Consider the following 20,569-nt stretch of genomic DNA (forward strand, 5'->3'; position numbering starts at 1 on the left):
TCAAGGATGGGAGTGTTAGTGACTAGAAGGGAGTGCAAGGGGGATTCTCAGGGCGCCGTGTCTTTTATTTCTTGACGAGTGCTGGTTAGATGGGTGCATGTTCAATTTGTAAAAATTCATCAAGATGTGTACTTAATATATGTGCACTTTTCTTTATATTTCAATAAAAAGTTGTTTTAAAGGACAGGGAAAAATGGTGTTGATGATGACAACTTTATAAGTGAACTCTTTCCAAATCTAAGGTCCCTGGGGGAACTTGGAGAAGAAAAGAATGATGTACTTGTTGAGTCACTTGAGAGTTTCAGCAGCAGAAAAACATAATTGATATTCAGAAACAGTTAATATAGCACAATTGTGTGGAAATAAAGAATTTATATGTGATTTCAAAACAAGTCTCAGATGCAGAGAACCAGATGGGGCCTTTATTTACTCACATGTGATTCTGACTGGGAGAAAAATCTATCTTTGGAGATTAACCTGTGACTCTCACAAACAATGAAAGTGTCTGGCACACACATAGGGAAGATTGACTCTGGGCCCAGAAGTTCACTGATTTTGAAATGGATGTGCTAAGAAAGAACTTTATTTAAAAGAGTTGACTAGAAACAGCTGCTCTTTGTCGTCAGAATAAAAATCCACAAGTATTCTAAGACTTCAAAAAATATAACAAACAATGTGACCTCCTTAACCCTTAGAAGAGACATTTCTGCCATGGTTGTATTCAATCACAATTTATTTCTCCTCAAAACCTCTTGCAATGACTGTCCATAGAGATGCTTCCAGAAAAGAGTGAAGGAAGCAGAAAAGGAAAGAAATAATAAAATTCTTCTTCATTCCTAGTGAAAATGGTCATAGTGAAATCTGATGTTTTTTTAATAATACGTTTGAACATGTTTAGTTGCAGTTTATTCTTAAGAAGGCTTAAGTATGGGTTGACGCATTTAAAAAAAGCAAAACAACAGGAAAATTGAGGAAGATCTAGGGGATAGTCTTAGACGTTATATTGTCATTTCCTTTTTCCAGATTTCCACATGAAGAAATCTACTTAAGAAAATGTACGTGACTCCTGACTTAGGTTACTGAGGGAAGGTCTGACATCTCCCTGCTGGAAATGTTTAAGAAGAGGTTAACTAGCCATTCAAAATTATTTGGAATTAATTCTCCCGAAAAGTCGGTGGCCAAATAGGATGTCTTCCAGATATATGACTTCATTTTGTTCTCTGCTTCCACAAACAATAGAGTCTCTATTTCATGGGGTGACACATTCTGCGCCCGCCAGAAAACATAGCTCTAAACCATAGTGAACGTGAACTGTAGTTTCAAGGGATTTAGACATCGTTTCCACAAAACTAAGTGAGGTAAATCGTTGATAAATTAACCAGCTAATTCAGGCAAAAACATTTCCAAATTTTGAGAGGGAAGAAAAGGACCTTTTGATTAGTTTCCTCATTTTCTAAGTAACCGGGCGAGTCTACCTTGTACTTTGTATAGATATAACTCAATGCCTTCTTGAATAAATAGCACTACCTCAGAGTGAAAAGATTTTACAATTTACAAAATGCGTTCATACATAGTACTCATATATATTTCATATTGAAAATACTAAGAATTTTGGAGGAAAGATTTAACAATTAAGATAACGAAGGAGAATTCTAAAAATCAGCATAAATTCTGATCTTAGAGGACTATGGAGACCATGAGTCCAAATCTGTCATACTTCAATGTAAAGAAAAGAACCCAGAGTTTAGGAATGAGAGCTTTTCCATAGAATACAGAGTTGCTACGAAGACTCCTAGTTTGGTCTATTCTCCCTAGAGCCCCACAGTCACCAGAGTATAAGCTCCATATAGTGAGGATGCTATCTGTTTTTCCACACATTTTTCTCCAGCATCTAGTATAGCATTTGGAACCACAAAAGTTATTCAGCATATGTGTTATAAAAATTCATCTCTGTAGATATCTAACTTGCTTTGTAACATGGACACATCTAATACTTTTTTAAATATCAGGTCCATAATTTTGGAGTTAATGTAATATATTCAGAAGTTAAATAATTTAAGATAAAGGTTTACAAAAATAAATCTGTACTTTTAAATACCCATCAAGCTATTGGAATGTATCAAATGTTTTTCATGATCTAATTTTTCAGTACTTACATTCATTTATTCTGTCAATAGACTTTAACCATCATCTATGAACAAAACATAGATCAAAATGTAAAACCTTGTTTTCTTATTTTGTGAAGTCTTACTTTGTAACAACACACTTTTACCATTATAAGATGTAGTTTTAAAAAATGCCTGTGGAACAACTATGCTAGGTTATGCAGCATAACTCCTAAAAAATTGTAAGATCCGCTATTTTTCCAAAAGTCAAAGACAAGCACTTCATGAGCTATAATGGAGGCTCCTGGAACAGCAACTGTTTTCAGGTTCAAGGAAGTGAAAATTTTCTGTAATAAGGCATTTACTACCTATTAGACATGTGACAATAAAGTATTATATTTTTCAACAAATATGTAAGAACTAACACATCGAGACAATTGTGCTATTTCAAAAGTGATGCTGTTATACCAAAATTGTTACTATTATTATAAACATTTTGAAAAGTCCCCTTCCGGAATTGCTTTTAGAGACTGCAGCTCATTCTTTTGAATATCTGCAAGGATAGCAAAACTTTTTCTTTTGAATGTAGAAAATAGTTTTAGAAGAGTCAAAATTATTTAGGCCATGGCTAGAGAAGTAGGTGTGTATCTAAAAGAATGTGTAACTACAGCAGCAATTTGAAGAATTTTTCCAGAGTGGCTCCAAATACCCAAATCCACTCTTGGGTAGTTTCCAAAAAAAAAAACAACCTAAAATTTTGTTCAAGTTTTATTTAAAATAGTTAGCCAAAACTTTATTTAAAATAACTTTCCAAAAGTTTCCAAAAACCATTTGAGAACTGTGGACTAAGTATGAATTTCCAGAGGAACTCTCTCAAGGACAACACACATTTTAAATAAATTATATCTAAGTAACTTAAAAACCAAGTCTCATTATTTTATAGGCATACCACATGTAGTTTTCTCATGTGTCATAGATTAAGCAGTGTGTATGGTAATTTGCTAGAAGCTGAATAATTTGCTCCCCTTAATCAGAAGTTGAGTTTTGGGAACTCCAGGTTGCTCTCACACTATGATCAGGAATCACATTTCTGGATAGTGTGGTCACTCACTACAGGTCTCTCCTTACTACCTTTCTTAAGCCACTTGAAATTAAAATTTTAAAATATTGTTTTAATAATAATAAAAAAAAAGCCAACTTCTATCAGTTGTCTTCCATGATAAGGCTGATAACTGTGAAAACTATATGAGCATTTCTATTATATAGAGAAAATATTTACACTGTGAACAGCTTCAAAATGGAACATAAATCAATATGTAAACTGAATTCTCTAACTCAAAGTTTTCTAAATGGCAATGAAAAATGTAATACTTTTTTGAAAAATAAACAAGGCTACTTAGATAACAATGGAAAAGAACAACGTGTCTGTGTACATGTCTTAACTCTTTTTCATCACGATGCAATTCTTTTGCTTCATGTTGACTTTGGCCGATTCTGGCTTTTCTCAATGAAAACAGACACTTGGCCATGGTCTGAAATGTAATGCTGAAACAGTATGAAACATATCCTGGAATTCCCACATATCCTTTCTTATTAGCATGTAGTATGTCATGCAAGTGACCCACTGTTTCTGACACATTCAACCCCTTTGGCCTTCAACAAGTAGCAACAAAATGAGAAGCACATGAACCTTTCTAGACTGTTCCAAGAATTAGTCTTTTTGTTTATTTCTTTTGATTCATTCAAATATTTATTGAGCAGATAGGGAGATACAAAGGTGTTTAAAACCTGGTCAAAGAGGTGAGGCAAATGCACAAGTAGAAAGAAAAGTTCCCTGAATCACAGCAGTCAAAAGAAAAATGCTTTAGGAGATAACAGTGAGATTGCCCTCAGCCTGGAAGGGGGCATGGGTGAGTGGAAAATCAGGGAAGGGGTCTGAGATTACAATAGAAAACTTGAGTTGGACTGTTGATGATATTCAGTATGGACTATATTTGTCTCTCCTCTTCCTCTTTCCCCATCTTTGGGCTTAATTCACCAGTAGTTCCCAGGATTTTCAATGTGCTTCTTCTATACTTGTTTGCAATTTTGTTTTAATGCCCTTTACAAAACCAGGTCCTTTCGGTATTTTAAGAATTTTTTCCTGTTTTGTTTTGTTTTTTAAGGATTCTTGACCATTTGATCTTGGCATTGATGGTTTTGAGTCTTTCCCATTCTGGTTTGATTTTTGTGCTTTTTTGGCTGCACTATTTCGTACAGATTTCTTTACTGGAGCTTTTCAGCTTCCTCATCCTCAAAGTCATCATCGGCATCATCATTAACTTCAGCAGCAAATTTTACTTTTTCTGTGGAATCTTCCTACCACCCCCAGGGGCAGAACACTTTCCAGACATACTTAGGGATTTCACATCCTCCTCCTCTTCATCTTCTGACTCTGCATCTTCCTCCACAGCTACTAAGTGCTGTCCACTAATATGTACAGGCCCTGAACCACACTTCAACCATAAGACTCCAGCTAGTGTTATTTCAAAGCCACCAAAGGAAACCACTGGTTGTACAGACATTTTCAAAGTTGCCAGAGTTACTTTCATTGGACTGCCTTCATAATTCCTTGCCTCTGCTTCAACAATGTGCAATTCATCCTTTGCACCAGCCCTTAAACTGACTGTTCATAAAGATAATTGGTGCTAATTTTCATCATTATCCACCTTAAAGTGATGATCTTCATTGGCCTTTAGTTCACAACCAAAAAGATAGTTCTGGGGCCTCGGACGGCTCATGTCCACATCCATTGGATCTTCCCTGGGGTGGTGGCACACACTTAAGTGGGAGAGAAGGCAGACAGAGATAAAGGACGTCTGTGCCTCAGGACAGACGCGCAAGATGGAATCACACCAGGGAAGAATTAGTCTTGAGAACACATTGTACTATCGTGCACCAGAAATTAGGAAATTAGGGCAGCAAGATTTTGTTTGTAAAAGAAAATATTCCTAACCTTTTTTTTTTTTTTAGCTTGAGAAGACAAGTGACCCTAACAACAGCTCCTTCTTTAGCCTTGTAATTTATATCTCTATATTCTAGTCAAATCTGGGTCTGGGTCAAATTGACCCGAGGCAAGGAGAAATATCTTTGTTGTGCCACTCTGAGTCAATGTATGGTACTAACAAGGACTTCTTGTCTTTGATGTTTCTTTGGAGATTCTTTATGGGGGAGGAAGTCTTGGTGGCTGGCGTGCCTATCTGGTGAACGTGAGGATATGGGGAATCAATGGAACCTTGCACAGTCAACTCCAAGGAAATGATGAGGCATTTCTGAGGATACAGAGTTAAGGAGGAGAGGGGTACCTTTACATTTTTCTTAGGGGATAATTCATGTTACTGCTAGAGTCTCTTTCCACTGAGTTTGTAATGAATTACAAGCCTTGACTAAACATGGATCCCCCATGATATCAAAATTCAAGGTTGCAATGAATGGAGAGCTAGCCCATCAGATTAATGTAGGCCTCCTTGACCATCCCCCCCCCCCCCCGAGTCTTTAAACCTAATATCTTGGAATCAGCTCTGAGAATGTAAGTGTGAGGCTGAACTCAAGTATGATTACTCTGTGCTGCAGGCACAGGAGCTTTGGTGAGAAGAGAAGGAAGCCCAGGGAACCACTCATGTGACCATGAGTGAGGAGCACAGATTTCCCTTTTTGGTTCTGTTTTGGACTCATTAGGTGTACTTAGAAAAATATACTTTTAATTGCTTTTGTTTCTTCATCTAAAAAGACAATATGTACATCTTCCAGAGAGGGTGACATTCACAGTTCCAGCACAAACTTATTTCTGTCACTGTGAAGTCTTACTTGGCGTGACACCAATGATCTTGCAGTAAGGACTGAAACATGGGGTAGAAAAAGTTAAATGATTAACTTGCCAAATTCAATTGCTAGGAAGAGATGGGGCAATTTCAAGCAGCATAAAACAGCTATGCATTTAGAAACTATTATCGGGAGCACTAGACAGCACTGCATGATGTTCTGCAAACCACAAGTGATGTCAAAGCTGCGAGGCTGCCGGGCTGCCAGAGGCTCAAGCGATAATAGATGCTAAAATTACTGCTGAAGAAGCAGATTTGATTACAAAGAGACCCAAGAGCAGTAAAGCCCTTGGAAAGCTTCCCTCTGAGTTTTACAAGAAATAAGATAAACAGCATCTCCAACTGTAATCACAAAATATAATAAAAATGCTCTGGGCTCTCATAGGACTCGCAAGTATATCTCCCTTGAGTGATATAAAACCATGCCGTTCCTAATACACAATGATGAGGGCAAAGTTACCACCAAATTGAGGTAATGTCTAGATGGAGACATGGACAGCTCTGTAGAGAATCTTTTTAAACTGATTGTACAAGAAATGGACTTATTTAAATTGACCCCAACCTGTACGTTCCCACCTCTCAAACCTTTCCCTTTATCCTCATGTCTTGTTATACAATCTGTTAGCTCAATACTTTTAGCCTAATTCCTCATGGTATTTGATCACCTGGAGCCTTCCCCCAACCCCCAGCATCCCTCCATCCTCTACGCCATTCCTCATTCTCATCCCCAGCTCCTACTATTTCCACCCTAGGTTTTGCCCAACATCTCTTTCTTCTCACTTGCGAAGTGGAAAGTTCAGACAATGATAACAGTGAGAAAAAATGAAAAAACTTACTGTGAATTTATTTCAATATTAAATAAAAAACCTTCTAAAATTGGTTATCTAGGAGTTCCCCATCTTCTTCTGAAACTTCTTAAACAACACTTTATGTTTGTTTGTTATAGATTTTACAATTTAGATGGACCAATGGGTTATCTACTGGTTGTCTAGTACAATCAAAATCATCTTTTTAAGAAATTACACCTGGTTAAAAAAGACACATAGGAGATGAAAAAGTTTAGAAAAAATGTCCGTGGAAAAGCAAACCTAAAATACACAAAGACATTTATTTAACAGAAAAAATTGGTTAAAATGTACTAAATTTACACGAAAATACTTTATATACCTTATAAAATATTTTAAAATTAATTATAATAAAATGCAAAGCATACCACATGTGAAGTTTTTGAATGAATTAAAGTGACAACAGAAGTAATCTTTGACCACTGGGTTCCAACAAGCTAGTCTATATGAGAACGAGCTTCTAAAATAGGTCTTAGTGACCTAATGATTATATGAAATCTGAATAACCAAAAAGAATTTGAACCCTCAAATAAAATACATATTATTTGCTTTATTGGAGACACCATACGAGTTTTGCTTTCCATTGGATAAAGTTATGGGATATCAATAATGTGATTATGAGGATATTATATTCAAAATATTTATTTTCTGTTAAGTCTGAACAATTCAAGGCATAACATACAGTGTGGTCTCTAGCCTGGCAGCCTGGGTAGGAATCCTTGCTCAGGTTCAGTCACAAGCTCTGTAATTTTTGGGAAGTTACTTAACTTTTCTGTACTTCAGTTTCACCATGTAAATGGGGACAAGAATGTTAGGATTGATGCTAGAATTAAATTAGTTAATATAATTAAACACTTTTTATCTGTATATGTTTTAAACAAATGTTTATATGCTTATATGCACCTGGTCAATAGTAAGCACTATTTAAGTGTTAGCTATTCTTACTGTTTCCCCTTTCTCTTTTTTATTCAGGGAGATAGGAATCTCTATATCCTGTTTGCCTCATTAAGAATGCCCAATGGAATAAGGAAGGACAAGTATCTGCATATTTTCATCCTTTCTGACTGGTCTGTGGCAGAGATAAATGCACTCTGGTATACCCTTCCTCATTTCTTTCTACCTCCAATTTCTACCAGTTTGAAGAACTGCAATTTATCTTCTCTGTCGCTTAACCCTGATCTCCTGCCTTTCCCCAATTTATTCCTATAATCAGTCCATAAAAAAATAACACTGGTGAAATTTGGATAGGGAAAAACCTTGTGAGGTATGTCTAATTATTTGGCTAGCAACTAAAAGTCTGACTTATGAGAGTCTTTTCCAGGGTTCTTCTTTATTCTAACAATCCAAAAATAATATAAAATGTCCAGTATAGCATATAGGTAAGCAACTCTGACAAGTACAGATGCTCTGCATCACTTGATTTCAAAATAGCAAACCAAGATGGGTCCCTGGATGACATACAGCCACTGTAGGAGACAACTTCAGTTCCTTAAGTGTATTTAGATGACCAGTGACTTTCAGTCTTCCTTCATGATTTAGGTGGAAAATATCTCTAGGGAAAAGATGTTCTTATATAAGAACATAAAAGAGTTTTGTTTTGAGTTTGATTTTTTAAATAAATGGTTGGAAGACAGCATGCTGCTTGTACTGTGTAGAGTACAAAATTAACATTCCAATCTTATGACCCATTGGGGCCATGGGATAATGCCATTTGGCAGCTGTTGGATAAGGATGGTAACACTCCAGGGTGTGCTACCCTGGATACCTCTGCTTTAATGGTAATGGGTCCCTACCATTAGCAACTTGCCTGATAATGCCCCTTTGCTGCAGCCCTATCTTACTGTAAAGGCCCCCTTCTTAGCTAGAGCTGTTTTTCTGAACTCTGCTTCCCAGGCATTTCTCAACATAATGTGTATTTTCAGTGTAGCAAACCACTAAGATGTTCCCTATATCTTATCCTGAACTTTTATCTTCACTTTTCTAGGATGCTGACCAAAAACTTAAACAAAGTAAACAGAGAAAGACTTTAATAAAAAGGGAACAATATAGAGTCAATATAAATTCAATAGCACAATTCATCATTATTCTGCTATTATGATAAAGAGCTGACAGTTTAGTTCCCAGGAACTTCAGTTTGTCAAAAAACATCATTTTTTTTTGTCAGTTACTACCATGATATCTACATCTATATCTAATTATAAACAATACTGGGGGAGGGGGTGTCCCTCAGCCTGGCCTGCAATGACGCCAGCATTCCGTGCCCCAGCCTGTCTCTAGCCAGAGGCCCGCCTACCCTCCCTCCGTGGGCCGGGGCATGCAGGATGCTGGGGCTCGTTGCCTGGGGGCGACACCACCAGCATCCAGCGCCCCAGCTGCTATGGGTGCCGCCATCTTTGTGACTGAGTGTTGGTTAATTTGCATATTACCCTTTTATTAGATAGGATGAGACTTGTTTCAAGACAAAATATCCAATGTATGCACTTTAATTAATTGGCCACTTTAAATAAAAATATTTTCTTTATCAGGAGCACTAATAAATAGCAGCTAAGATCATTCTGGGGTATTTCAAGAATTTGAACCTATTCAGTCATTCAATGAATAATTATTAAATAAAATATTATGTGTATGGGTATATGAAATGAAGTATCTTAAATTTAGGGTTATTATTGAGAAAAATATATACATGTCAACTACAATGCCATTGAGAAGTAACTATAAAGTATATAGAATATGACATGATAATTCTGTAATTACTTCCACATCAAGAATAAAAACTAAAATGCACAGCTACAGAATTCTCCAAGTATTATATTTGATATTCACTTTTTATATCTATCTTATTGTGAAGTCATTTTTAAGTGCAAAAGAGTATTTTGGCACTGTTGCCTATTCAAAGCATTTTAAAGTATTTATAAAAGGAAAAAATGCTTTGCTGATCTTTTTACCTGCTTAAGCCAGAAATAAACTATGAAATTATAAAATAAATAATGGTGACTTTTAAAAACGTTGAACAATTAAACTAAAGACAGAGTTCACCAATTTATGTTGATTGCAATTAAGTAAGGGAATTAAGTTTTGCCCTTTGTGACTATTGCAAGTAGACACTTTTTTACTTCCATAGAAGAAACAAGAAATTCAATGAACACTACAATTGAAGAAACTTCTAATAATAAAATTGTTTTAAATAGTTGATTATTGGCTTCATGTTAGGGATAAATAGAAATTTTAAAATGTAACCCATGTCATATGTCAACGATTAAAAATGTATATATTATCCAGGCAAGAAATGTTAATATCTTTCTTAACAAGCCATAAACTTTTTTGTTGAGCAGACTAAATAAAATTTCTGGATAATAACTGTTAGAAAATCCAATATTGCTTCAAAGACAACAAGAACTTTCAAATCCTAAATTAAGTTCTTCAAGAAACCAAAATAGACAACAAATATAAATGTCATTTATATTGTAAACTAGCGTTCCCATTGCAGGAAAAATCCTGCAATAGGATTTCCTGCTGCACTCTTCCCTGCCTCCCCTCCGCCCTTGTCGTCCGCCCCGCCTTCTCCTCCAGCCCGCCTGCTTTTCCGTTCGCCCCCGGCCCCGTCTCCACTCCGCCCTTGTCACCCACCCTGCCTTCTCCACCAGCCCGCCTGCTTTCCCCTTCGCTTTTCCTGCCCTGACTTCGCTCCTCCCTTCTCCTCCCCCCCGGCTTGCTTGCTTCTTCGAAGCTTTACTCCCTTCTGAAGCTCTTGGCTTCTTTCCATGCTGTCTTGATATGCAAATTAGCCACCATCTTTGTTGGGGTAATTTGCATACTCGGCCTGATTGGCTGGTGGGCGTGGCTTAGGTGTAGCGAAGGTGCGGTCAATTTGCATATTTGTCTATTATTAGATTAGATGACAAGAAAAGAATCATGGAAGGATTATGGTATACCAATGACAGGGTCCCAATAAATGCTTATCGGATTAAATTTATGGTATGTATCTATGTGTATTAGTGTGTTGGAAATGAAAGGTTGAGGAGAAATGTGAGTTTTTTCATTTCATTATTTTGAAACAATGGCCCTAAAGGGTATGTCAACCCCTCGAGATAATCTTCAGAGATATCATGTCCTTAGTTCAAGACTTCCCTTTTCTGTTTACTTTTAAATTGTTTTCCCTCTCTTCACACTGATTTATGATAGCACTAAAGAACATACTCCACCTCCATGGTCACTGTGCTCCTGTGGAAGTAGTTATGAAAGTGCTTCCATCTGCCAGTCTTGGCATGTGCATGTTAGCACTGGGATACTACCTTGAACTTTATGAATTTGCAAAGCACATTTTCTTTCAAATAATGAGTAGGGTTTTACAGAATTTACTAACAGACACATCCTTGGAACATGCTAAGCAAAACTAATTGCAGATAAACTAGAGTCTATCTTGGTTAAAATAAATACATTTTCAAATATCAGCATTTTGAAACTTCAAAGCAATTTTGGCTTTTCCAGTTATGGGTAGGATATAAATAATCTGTGTAGGGCCAAACCCTTTTCACTATAAAGTAAAGAGAATGACCTCATTAAAAGATCTATGCCTCAGTAAGTTCCTACTCATTTCCAAGTGAATTGCTCAAAAGTTCCTTAGAGCTCATTAGGCTATCAGTACTTGACTCAGCAAAACTGTAGGATGTAAAGGTGCTTTCAAACTATCAGAGAAAGCAGTCAACTGGGATTATTTTTAAGAGAGGAGAGGCAAATTCCTCACAATTCCTCCATAGAGTATCCCATTAGAAATGGTTATAATGTTCAATATGATTATCATTTTTAGATGAGTTATAAGCAAGTTTCATTAAAAACATTATTGTTAATGAAACTAATTACTGGGTATATTAGTTTTCTCTGGCTGCTGTAACAAATAATCATAAACATAGTGGCTTAAAATAACACAATGTAGTATCTACAGTTATGGAGGTGAGAAGTACAAAGTAGGTCTATGGGGGTAAAATCTGGGTGTCTGTGGGCTGTTTTCCTTCTGGAGGCTGTAGAGAAGAATCTGTTCATTGCCTTTCCCAGTTTCTAAAGGCTGCCCACATTCCTGGTGTAGCCCCTTTTCATTTTCAAAGCCAGCAATTGCACCCGTCTGAACTTTGCTTTTACAATCACATCTCATCTGCAAATGGGAGCAAAGTCCTACACAAGTTTCTGCTATATTTCATTTAGTGGTTTTACTGTGCTAATGGAACTGCTTCATAGAAATAAAAACCATTTATGTTTGTAAAACTTCAGAAGTCATTCAGCTAGACATAAAAAAGACAGTAATTTGCTTTTCTTTAATGAGAGTTCAGTGAAAATGTTTTTCCCTTTGTTAACTGATTTTTCCCCTCTTCAACATAATGTAGGTGGATAGCAGGTGATAAGATAGTTGAGGCTAAAAAGAGTGCAAGTTGAAGAAGTCTTATAATTTCTCATAATGTAATCAAGTACACAGGGGATTTTGTCATTCAATTAATAATTCATTCATTCAAAAATATTACTTGGGACAGTGTAAGGTGGTAGAAATAGAAAAGACTCAAGGAACTCAAGTTTAATGGATGAAAGAGACAAAGTAAACACTATTTAAGAAAACACAACTATTAAATCTTGGTTTGAATATGAACCTTTCTCTTTCTTTCTTTCTTTCTTTCTTCCTTTCTTCCTTTCTTCCTTTCTTCCTTTCTTCCTTTCTTCCTTTCTTCCTTCCTTCCTTTCTTTCTTTCTTTCTTTCTTTCTTTCTTTTTCTTTCTTTCTTTCTTTCTTTCTTTCTTTCTTTCTTTCTTTCTTTCTTTCTTTCTTTCTTTCTTTCTTTCTTTCTCCTTCCTTCCTTCCTTCCTTCCTTCCTTCCTTCCTTCCTTCCTTCCTTCCTTCCTTCCTTCCTTCCTTCCTTCTTTCTTTCTTTCTTTCTTTCTTTCTTTCTTTCTTTCTTTCTTTCTTTCTTTCTTTCTTTCTCCCACCCCCAAATCCAATGTGTTCATTATAGGTGCAAGCTTGATAACCAAGGTGGTTTGTAAACAACAATAAAATATTTCTCTCTCATTCACCCACATTAACATTTTATAAACACACTTTCTGACATCTTTAACCTATGAACTCATGTTCAAATAACTCACATTTCAAACAGCAATTATACACATCTGCCTTTCTTATAGACAAACAAGCCTTTTAAGAGAATCCTTTTAGGTTGGATTTTAGAATGAGAAGGGATCTTAGAGATCTAGATTTCCATGCTCTCATTGTACAGAGTTGGAAAATAAAGTCCAGCTACACTGGCATGTGCCCAAGGTAACCATTTAAAAGCTGATAATGAGAATTCTATATAGAATTGTAACTATTCTAATTTAATTTAATAGTTTGTTCAGTTTTTCCATAGAAAGTAGACACCCAAAGTTCCTTTTTTCTCAAATCAGAAATTCTTGTTACATTGGCAGTGGCTGAGCAGTTGAGCCACATGGGTCAGCTGTCCATCTTCTTCTTTTTTAAATATATTTTTATTGATTTTAGAGAGAGGATGAGAGAGGAAGGAAGAGGGATAGGAGATAGAAACATCAATGATGAAAGGGAAACATTGACTGGCTGCCTCCTACACACCCCTCCTGGTTTAGGCATGTGCCCTGGCCAGAATCGAACTGTGACCTCCTGGTTTGTAAGTTGATACTCAACCACTGAGCCACACCAGCTGGGCCATATTCTTAATTGTATCACCTCTTTATGCCTGATGTCTTCAAGCACCAAGAAGTACAAAATAAAGACACAGAAATAGTATACTGAAGCAAGCACAGATTTTCAAAGTTTACTACTCATGATTTAAAAAAAGTCAAAATATCAGCAAACCTTTTACTAAAAATCAAAGTGATAAACTTTTATCAAAATTTCTAAAATACTTCCAAAAGTCCAAAGAAAGAAAGCACTCACCACACCCCCCTTAAAAACAATTCTTCTTTCAGTTGATACAGAAAAATAAACTGCTGCAAATGGCAAGACCTGAGAACTATTTGGGGAACTTTGGCTATCCATAGACTAAAAATCACATTTATTTATAAAAGTGCAGATCTCTATATCTTAGCTTGTTAATGACATCATCAGACATCCCAATTAGAGTATTTGAGTTTGTGCTCAAATGAAAACTTCTACTGTTTGTGATCATAATACACACTCATTTAAAAAAAAAAAAAGATAAAGCACTGAGAATTAGAATACACCGGCGAATGTGTGGAATTAAAAAAATGACAGACTTTGGAGTCAGTATGTTGATTCTTTTAGTAGGTAGTTTCACAGAAAGTAATTTTTATCTCCCTGGTCTTCCCTTATATAGTAGGGATAATACAATACATGGTTGTTTTAAGGATTGTTGACAAGGCACGTAAAATACCGAGACTATAAAAGATGCTCATAAACTGAAGCTATTGCTATTTACTCTAGTTCCAAATTCCTAACTGGTCATGTGTTTGAAGAATGTATAACAGCAAGGCAATGATAGGGAACTAAACCTTAGCAATAAGTACCAGACATGTAACAAATACAAATTAAATAGCAGCGACAGCAGCTTCCTTCATTGGCCACTGATCATATGCCAGCAATTTACTAGGTGTTTTAATAAGTTATATTATTTAATCTCCCCAAATACCATGATGAGGTAGGAATCATCACCTCAATTGTGCAGAAGAGGACTCAGGGAGTCAGAGAGGTTACATAATGTGCCCAAGGTCACAGAGGCAACAAGCCGTGGAGCCCGGACTAGCATGAAGGGCAGAAGAAATAACCAGAAGTTACCCTAAAGCCTAATGGTATAACAACAACGAATTTCAGAAGCAACTAGAAGAGAAGTGCAACAGACAAATCTTCCCACTATGAGCTCCTTAAGAACTGGGACCAGGGCTCATTAACCTATGTGAACTCAGAATCTGGGACAATACCCTAGAATACAGTAAGGGCTCAGTAGACGTATATGTAGTATAAGTAATTAAAATGCAATTGGCAAGGCAGGCAATAAGGAATCACATTCTCTCAAAGCAGTCTTTGTGATGACATTACATACAAAAGATAGGAGAGTAGTGAGAATGTTCATGCGTAAGGACAATAGTTACAGGTTTTATACATCTACTCAGTGATAATGACTACTGCATTCATAGAGCTTTTCCACGTTATATTATTATATAAAGACTTCAATCACTGTTAGTGGCATTACCTTAAAATGTGAAGGACGATGAACATGATCACACACACACGTATTTTGGGGATGGCTTAAAATGCACTTGGCTGTATGTGCTCTATGGGGGGGAAAAAGTCTACATGAGAGAAAATCCTCTATGAAAGTTGTAAAAATGAATCAAAAGCTTGTTCTCCTTTATTCAAATAGTATTTATAATTTAAAGACTTGGCAAAATAAATTCACAATTATGTTAGATATGTGCAACTGCATTTATGCAAGTGAAACCTCAGTAATTTGATAGCTTGCTTTTTTTTTTGGTGGGTGGAGTGGGGCTATTATGAAAACAAAGAGAACTTTGGTGTATCAGAATTTTCAAAGAAAATAGCACTTTAGCCAAACCAAAATTCCCCACAGCAACAACGTACATACAGCCACATCCAATGACTAAATTGTGTTTATGCTTTCCTTAAGCAACAGAGTTCATTCTGACCATTTATCTACAAAGAAGTATGCCAGAAAACTGCCTATTCATTTTCGACATTCTGTTTGGTAAACAAAGCATGACACATAGCAATATAAAAGAAAAATATAATCCCGGGATGCATCTGCAATGATTGCAGAGAAGTGCTCTAAACTGTCTGAGGACCGTGGCACTGGTTTTCAGAACAGCATTTAAACACTGCCCCATGCTGTTCGTCTGTGCGACCTGCAGCCTGTGGGCACCAGGCCGGGACTCAGCAGAAGGGATGAGTCACAGGCGGATTGATGAAGCTATTAGCTCTTTAACAGCAACTGGTCTTGTAAAAGAGAAGCGCATAACCATCTTGAGAATTCGTAATTCTTGAGAATTAATAATTTCTCATTCAGATTCTGTAGAGCACCCAGATGTAGTCATGGCAAAGCAGTCTCTGTAAGCACACCGTTTTCCAGTAAAAGAGCAGAAACTCAACCAGGGAGGCTTTTTATGAAATGTATTTACTACTGTGTTTGCATTTTTTTATTTTACAGATTTCCTAACATGCTCTCTTTGTCAGCTAATTCTATGCGGTGCCACATAGGAACCATGATCTTTAAATATGTGAGTCTGGGTATATCTTAAGATACTCTAAAGCAGTGTAACATCCAGATGCCTGTAATGTACTTCAAGGGGGAAATCGTGTTACGTTCAGTTTTGTCCTTCCTGTACTTGATTAGAGCGGAGATGCTGAGAAAAGGCTTGTTGAGTTACTGAATGAATGAATGAATGAGTAGGCAGTGTTCAGAATTTCAGAAATTTTTAGAGCATGGTCACTACTGCTTAGATATTGCTCCAGATATTCTATGGCTCACACTTTCACTACCTTCAGGTCTCTGCTGCTCAAAACATTTTGTCACAGACCTGCTCACACTATATACAAAATTACGTCCATTCACTTTTTAGTCCCATCTTGCTTCCTTTTCTTTATCAACACTTTCTATCATTTCACATCGGTATTTCCTTATTTCTCCTCCTGCCACTGGAAAAGGAGCTCTGTGGAGCTTTTATTGTTTGGTTCACTGCTGTATTCAGGGTGCCCAGAACAATTTTGAGCACATAGTAGATTCTCTCTCTCTCTCTCTCTCTCTCTCGAGAGAGAGAGAGAGAGAGAGAGAGTTAAACATCCAAATAAAAGATTAATATTACCATTTTTAAAAAATGAAACTGGATTTTAATTTCTCTTCTTGGAATAAAATGTCATGCTTTCATATGCCGATGGCAAGTAAAATTATAAGATGCAAAAAAAAAAAAATCTAACAAGTCACAGAAATGGAAAGGAAACTCTGCTTTGGGTATAGTGATTTTGAGGGGGCTAATTCATGGAAGAAATTTTAGGAGACCAACATTTAAATAGCTTCTTCAAAACTAAAAGAGACTTCTACATTGTTAAACATAGAATGTTTTGTGCTAGCTACTCAAATACTCTTTTTAGAGTCTCTCATTCTTTTCTAGAAGCAAATATTCAAGTTAGAATGAGAAAATGTCAGACTCTGGAAACGGTACTTCAGAAGAATGATGACTGATCAGAATGTCTGGTCAGCATATAGCCATGTCTCATTCATCTGATGCAATAGAATAAGAAACTTCTCAAATGAGGTACATTTGTGAAAAAAGAAACAAATTTAGAAAAAAGCTTGTCCAATGCAGAATGGTGGTATTCCTTAATCCCTCCCTTCCTCTCTTTTAATCTTAATATTTAAAATTCCCTACTTTAGGAGGAAAGGGAGTCTGAATGAAAGAAGGTAAAGGAGTTCGCCAAAGAACATATATGCATAATCAATGGACACAAACAACAGTGTGGTGATGGCCAGAGGGAAGAGGGGGCGGGGGCTGGATGGGGGTGGGCAAAAGATAGGAAAATGAGGACATCTGTAATAGTGTCAACAATAAAAATAAAGTTTAAAAAAAAACCCTCTACTTTAACATTAGAATTTGATTGTGGTAATACTTTCTTATTTGTGTTTGGCACATTTCATTTGAATCTTCAGAGACTTGTGCCAGAGAACAAAAATTCTTAGTTCTCAAATCTCTTCTCTCTTTAAAGTGTCTTTGCCAGCTCAGATGGGAAGAAGCTAAATTGAATTCAGTTGGTGACTCAGTTGGTGATAATGACGCAATTCAATAAATTATAGTTCTCTGTTCTTTCATCTCACCCCATCTCTAGTTCTGACATTTCTTTTTAAAGCCTCTGGTATCAAAGAACTCTGAATGAAAAATAAAATTATAAGTTCTGAAGGCAGCATTAAGAAAGGACTTTCTGTTTTAGGTACAACCTGGAAGCCTAGTGTCAAACATGTATCTATTGGCAGCATGTGTACAAGAACAAAAAAGTAAAAATAGCGACATCACCGATGCATTTATATCAAGTATGGGGAGATCGCACACATTTGTGCTGGGTATGGCACCAAAAGGTACACTGCCCCACGCCCAGCTGGCATGGCTCAGTGGTTGAGTGTCTACCTATGAACCAGGTCATGGTTTGATTCCCAGTCAGGACACATGCCCAGGTTGCGGGCTTGATCTCCAGTGTGGCACGTGCAGGAGGCAGTCAATCAGTGATTCTCTCTCATCACTGATGTTTCTATCTCTCCCTCCCTCTCCCTTCCTCTCTGAAATCAATAAAAATATATATATATTTTTAAAAAGGTACACTGCCCCAGTTACTAGATCTTGGAGAAGATCTGGATTCCCAGATCTGCCATTCAAGAGCTATGTGACCTCAGACAAGTTAATTTAATTTCTCTGCTTCTCACTTTCCTCTTCTATGAAATGGGGATGAAATACTTCTTGGAAGGTGGTTGAGAAGAATAAATGATGCAATGTAGATAAAGCGCTTAATAAGTATTCCCAACATGTTCTTTGATACTGGTTCTCATCATCATCCTCTGGTTATCCCTCTTACTTCTTTTTTTTTCCCAACACAGTTCCCCAGAGGGACACAAGCAGGGAAAGTGCCTCTGTCCTGCCGGGACCTAGAGTGGGTAGTAAGCACAAGTGACAGTAGAGCCAGGTCACTCTAACCTCCAAGATGGGCGTGAGTCTCCTCCATTTCCCTCTGACGCCTGCGTTTCTGGAGGGTGGTAGGGAGACAAACACTAGCTTGGGTTGCCTCTCAGGCAATTAGAGGAAGAATGGCAGATGAAGCAGAACCGACTCTCAGCTCATAAGCTTGCAGTCAGCCCCACACAGCAGCTAATATCTGAAGAAGTTTAAAAAGTGAATTATTTCCCCTCCGACGGCGATGGGCTTCTGGAAAAAAGCAATGAAGCATGTTACTTGATGAAGAGAAGACTTTTGTTTCTTGTGCTTTTAATAAACATTTTCAGCAAATGTCAAGGAACAATGAAGAATTTAAACTTATTTTAGTAAAAAGAATTGGTTCTCATTTTTCCATCAGTGATGATGAGAGATTCTAGAAGTTGTAGAAAGGAGGTTGAAAGTGCTTATTATGAACAATATGCTATCATTATATCCTGTAGTATGCAATAAGTTATAAGATTATGCATTTTTGTGGTATAGCTTACTGAAGTTCTAAGTGTCTAAGGATAGTGCATATGTTAAGATTAAAAACCTTTTAACAATGTTCCCTCCCCCAAGTCCTGCAAGTGTTTTCTTCCTCCCAAACCAATTAGGTAGTTCTTTACCATCTCAATGTATCCAGCCAGGTTTAAAAGGTAGATTCAGTATTTCTGATGAATTAGGACCTTTGATGTTTGCTCAACAGATGTTCACATTCAAGGCTCAACACAGTCTGCCCCAAATCCACATTTCCAGCTTTTTTTTTCTCCAAATTCCCCACCACAAAACCTTTCCTCCCAGACAGTCTATTTTCAGTCCCCACAATATAAAACAAGCATTTCTATTCCTAATTTTTTTGCTAGGATCCTTTTTCCTCTTCCTTTTCTTCTGCCTGTCCTTCAAGACGTATTTCATATTGTGTCATTCATTCATTCATTCATTCATTCAGTAAATGGAGACCAAAGGCCTACCATACATGAGGCACTCACAAAGGAATCCTGAGAAAATAGGGACAGGTAAGTCAGGGCTAGTTCCTGTTTTCATGTACTTTATTTTTATATCCTACCACAAAAGACACACCTTACACAGTGAATTAAGTCATTAATTAATTAAGGTTGTGATACTTGATAAAGTTGGCAAATAGAAGAAAATGTAAAAAAGTGGGAGAAAAATAAAGTAAAATAAATAATAGACATCAATGGAAAGGTTGAAGAAAGATAGTAGTTTTTGCAATAAATAGGTTGAATTCCCCTATCAAAAGAAACAGACTATCCATGTTGGGTTTAGAAACTCAGCTGGGTGGTATTCTCTGGAAACATCTAAGTAAACATAAGATAACAAAAGGGACATTATTCACAATCTCTACAAATATCCTAAATGATTTCATAATAAGGCTAATAAGAAATATGTAAGATCTTAAGATTAAAAGCTACAAAATTTTACTGAAGGACATAAAAATACCGAAATAAATGAAGAACTGTTTGATTTCCTTGGATGCAAGGTGCACTATTGTAAAGACATTAAATCTCCCTAAATTAACACTTTAAATGTAATTCAAATCAATATTTCAGCAGGAATTTTTAATGAAACCTGATTACAGAACAGAGAAATAAATAAAACATAGATTATTTAAGAAAAATTAAAACAAAAGCCACCAAGAGGGCCCTATTCTATAGCAAAATAGCCTCCCCTAAGGAAAGGAGCTTAGGGAAGAAAATCTGTTTCAGCTTTGCACTGTCAAAGCAATACTTGATAAAACGGGAAATCTAAAATATCTAACTAACTGCTTTAATACTTCAAGGTAGAGCCAAAGAATAGAGCACTATGTAGTAAAAATCATGACACACGTGAACATTCAATGACATTGGAAAGATATTCCTAAAATATTATAAAGTTTGAAAACAGAAAAAAAAATTTATTTCTACCTTTAAAAATCTCTAGAAATGCGTATTTTACTGGGTTAATATCTATGAAGCTATAATTATGACTAAATTTTATTTTACTTTTACTTTCAAATTTTTCATCAATAAACTATATTAATTATAAAATACAATTGAAAT

General features: G+C 36.4%; 1 protein-coding gene and 1 pseudogene across 2 annotated transcripts in view; both read right to left on the reverse strand.

Moving 5' to 3' along the window:
• RNLS (renalase, FAD dependent amine oxidase) overlaps positions 1-20,569 on the reverse strand; it is a 228,000-nt gene that overhangs the window by 197,373 nt on the left and 10,058 nt on the right. The gene's annotated exons all lie outside the window — the stretch shown is intronic.
• On the reverse strand, positions 4,162-9,201 carry LOC103296389 (nucleophosmin-like; annotated as a pseudogene).

This window comes from Eptesicus fuscus, chromosome 17 (genome assembly GCF_027574615.1).
Source record: "Eptesicus fuscus isolate TK198812 chromosome 17, DD_ASM_mEF_20220401, whole genome shotgun sequence".
Classification (NCBI taxonomy): domain Eukaryota; kingdom Metazoa; phylum Chordata; class Mammalia; order Chiroptera; family Vespertilionidae; genus Eptesicus; species Eptesicus fuscus.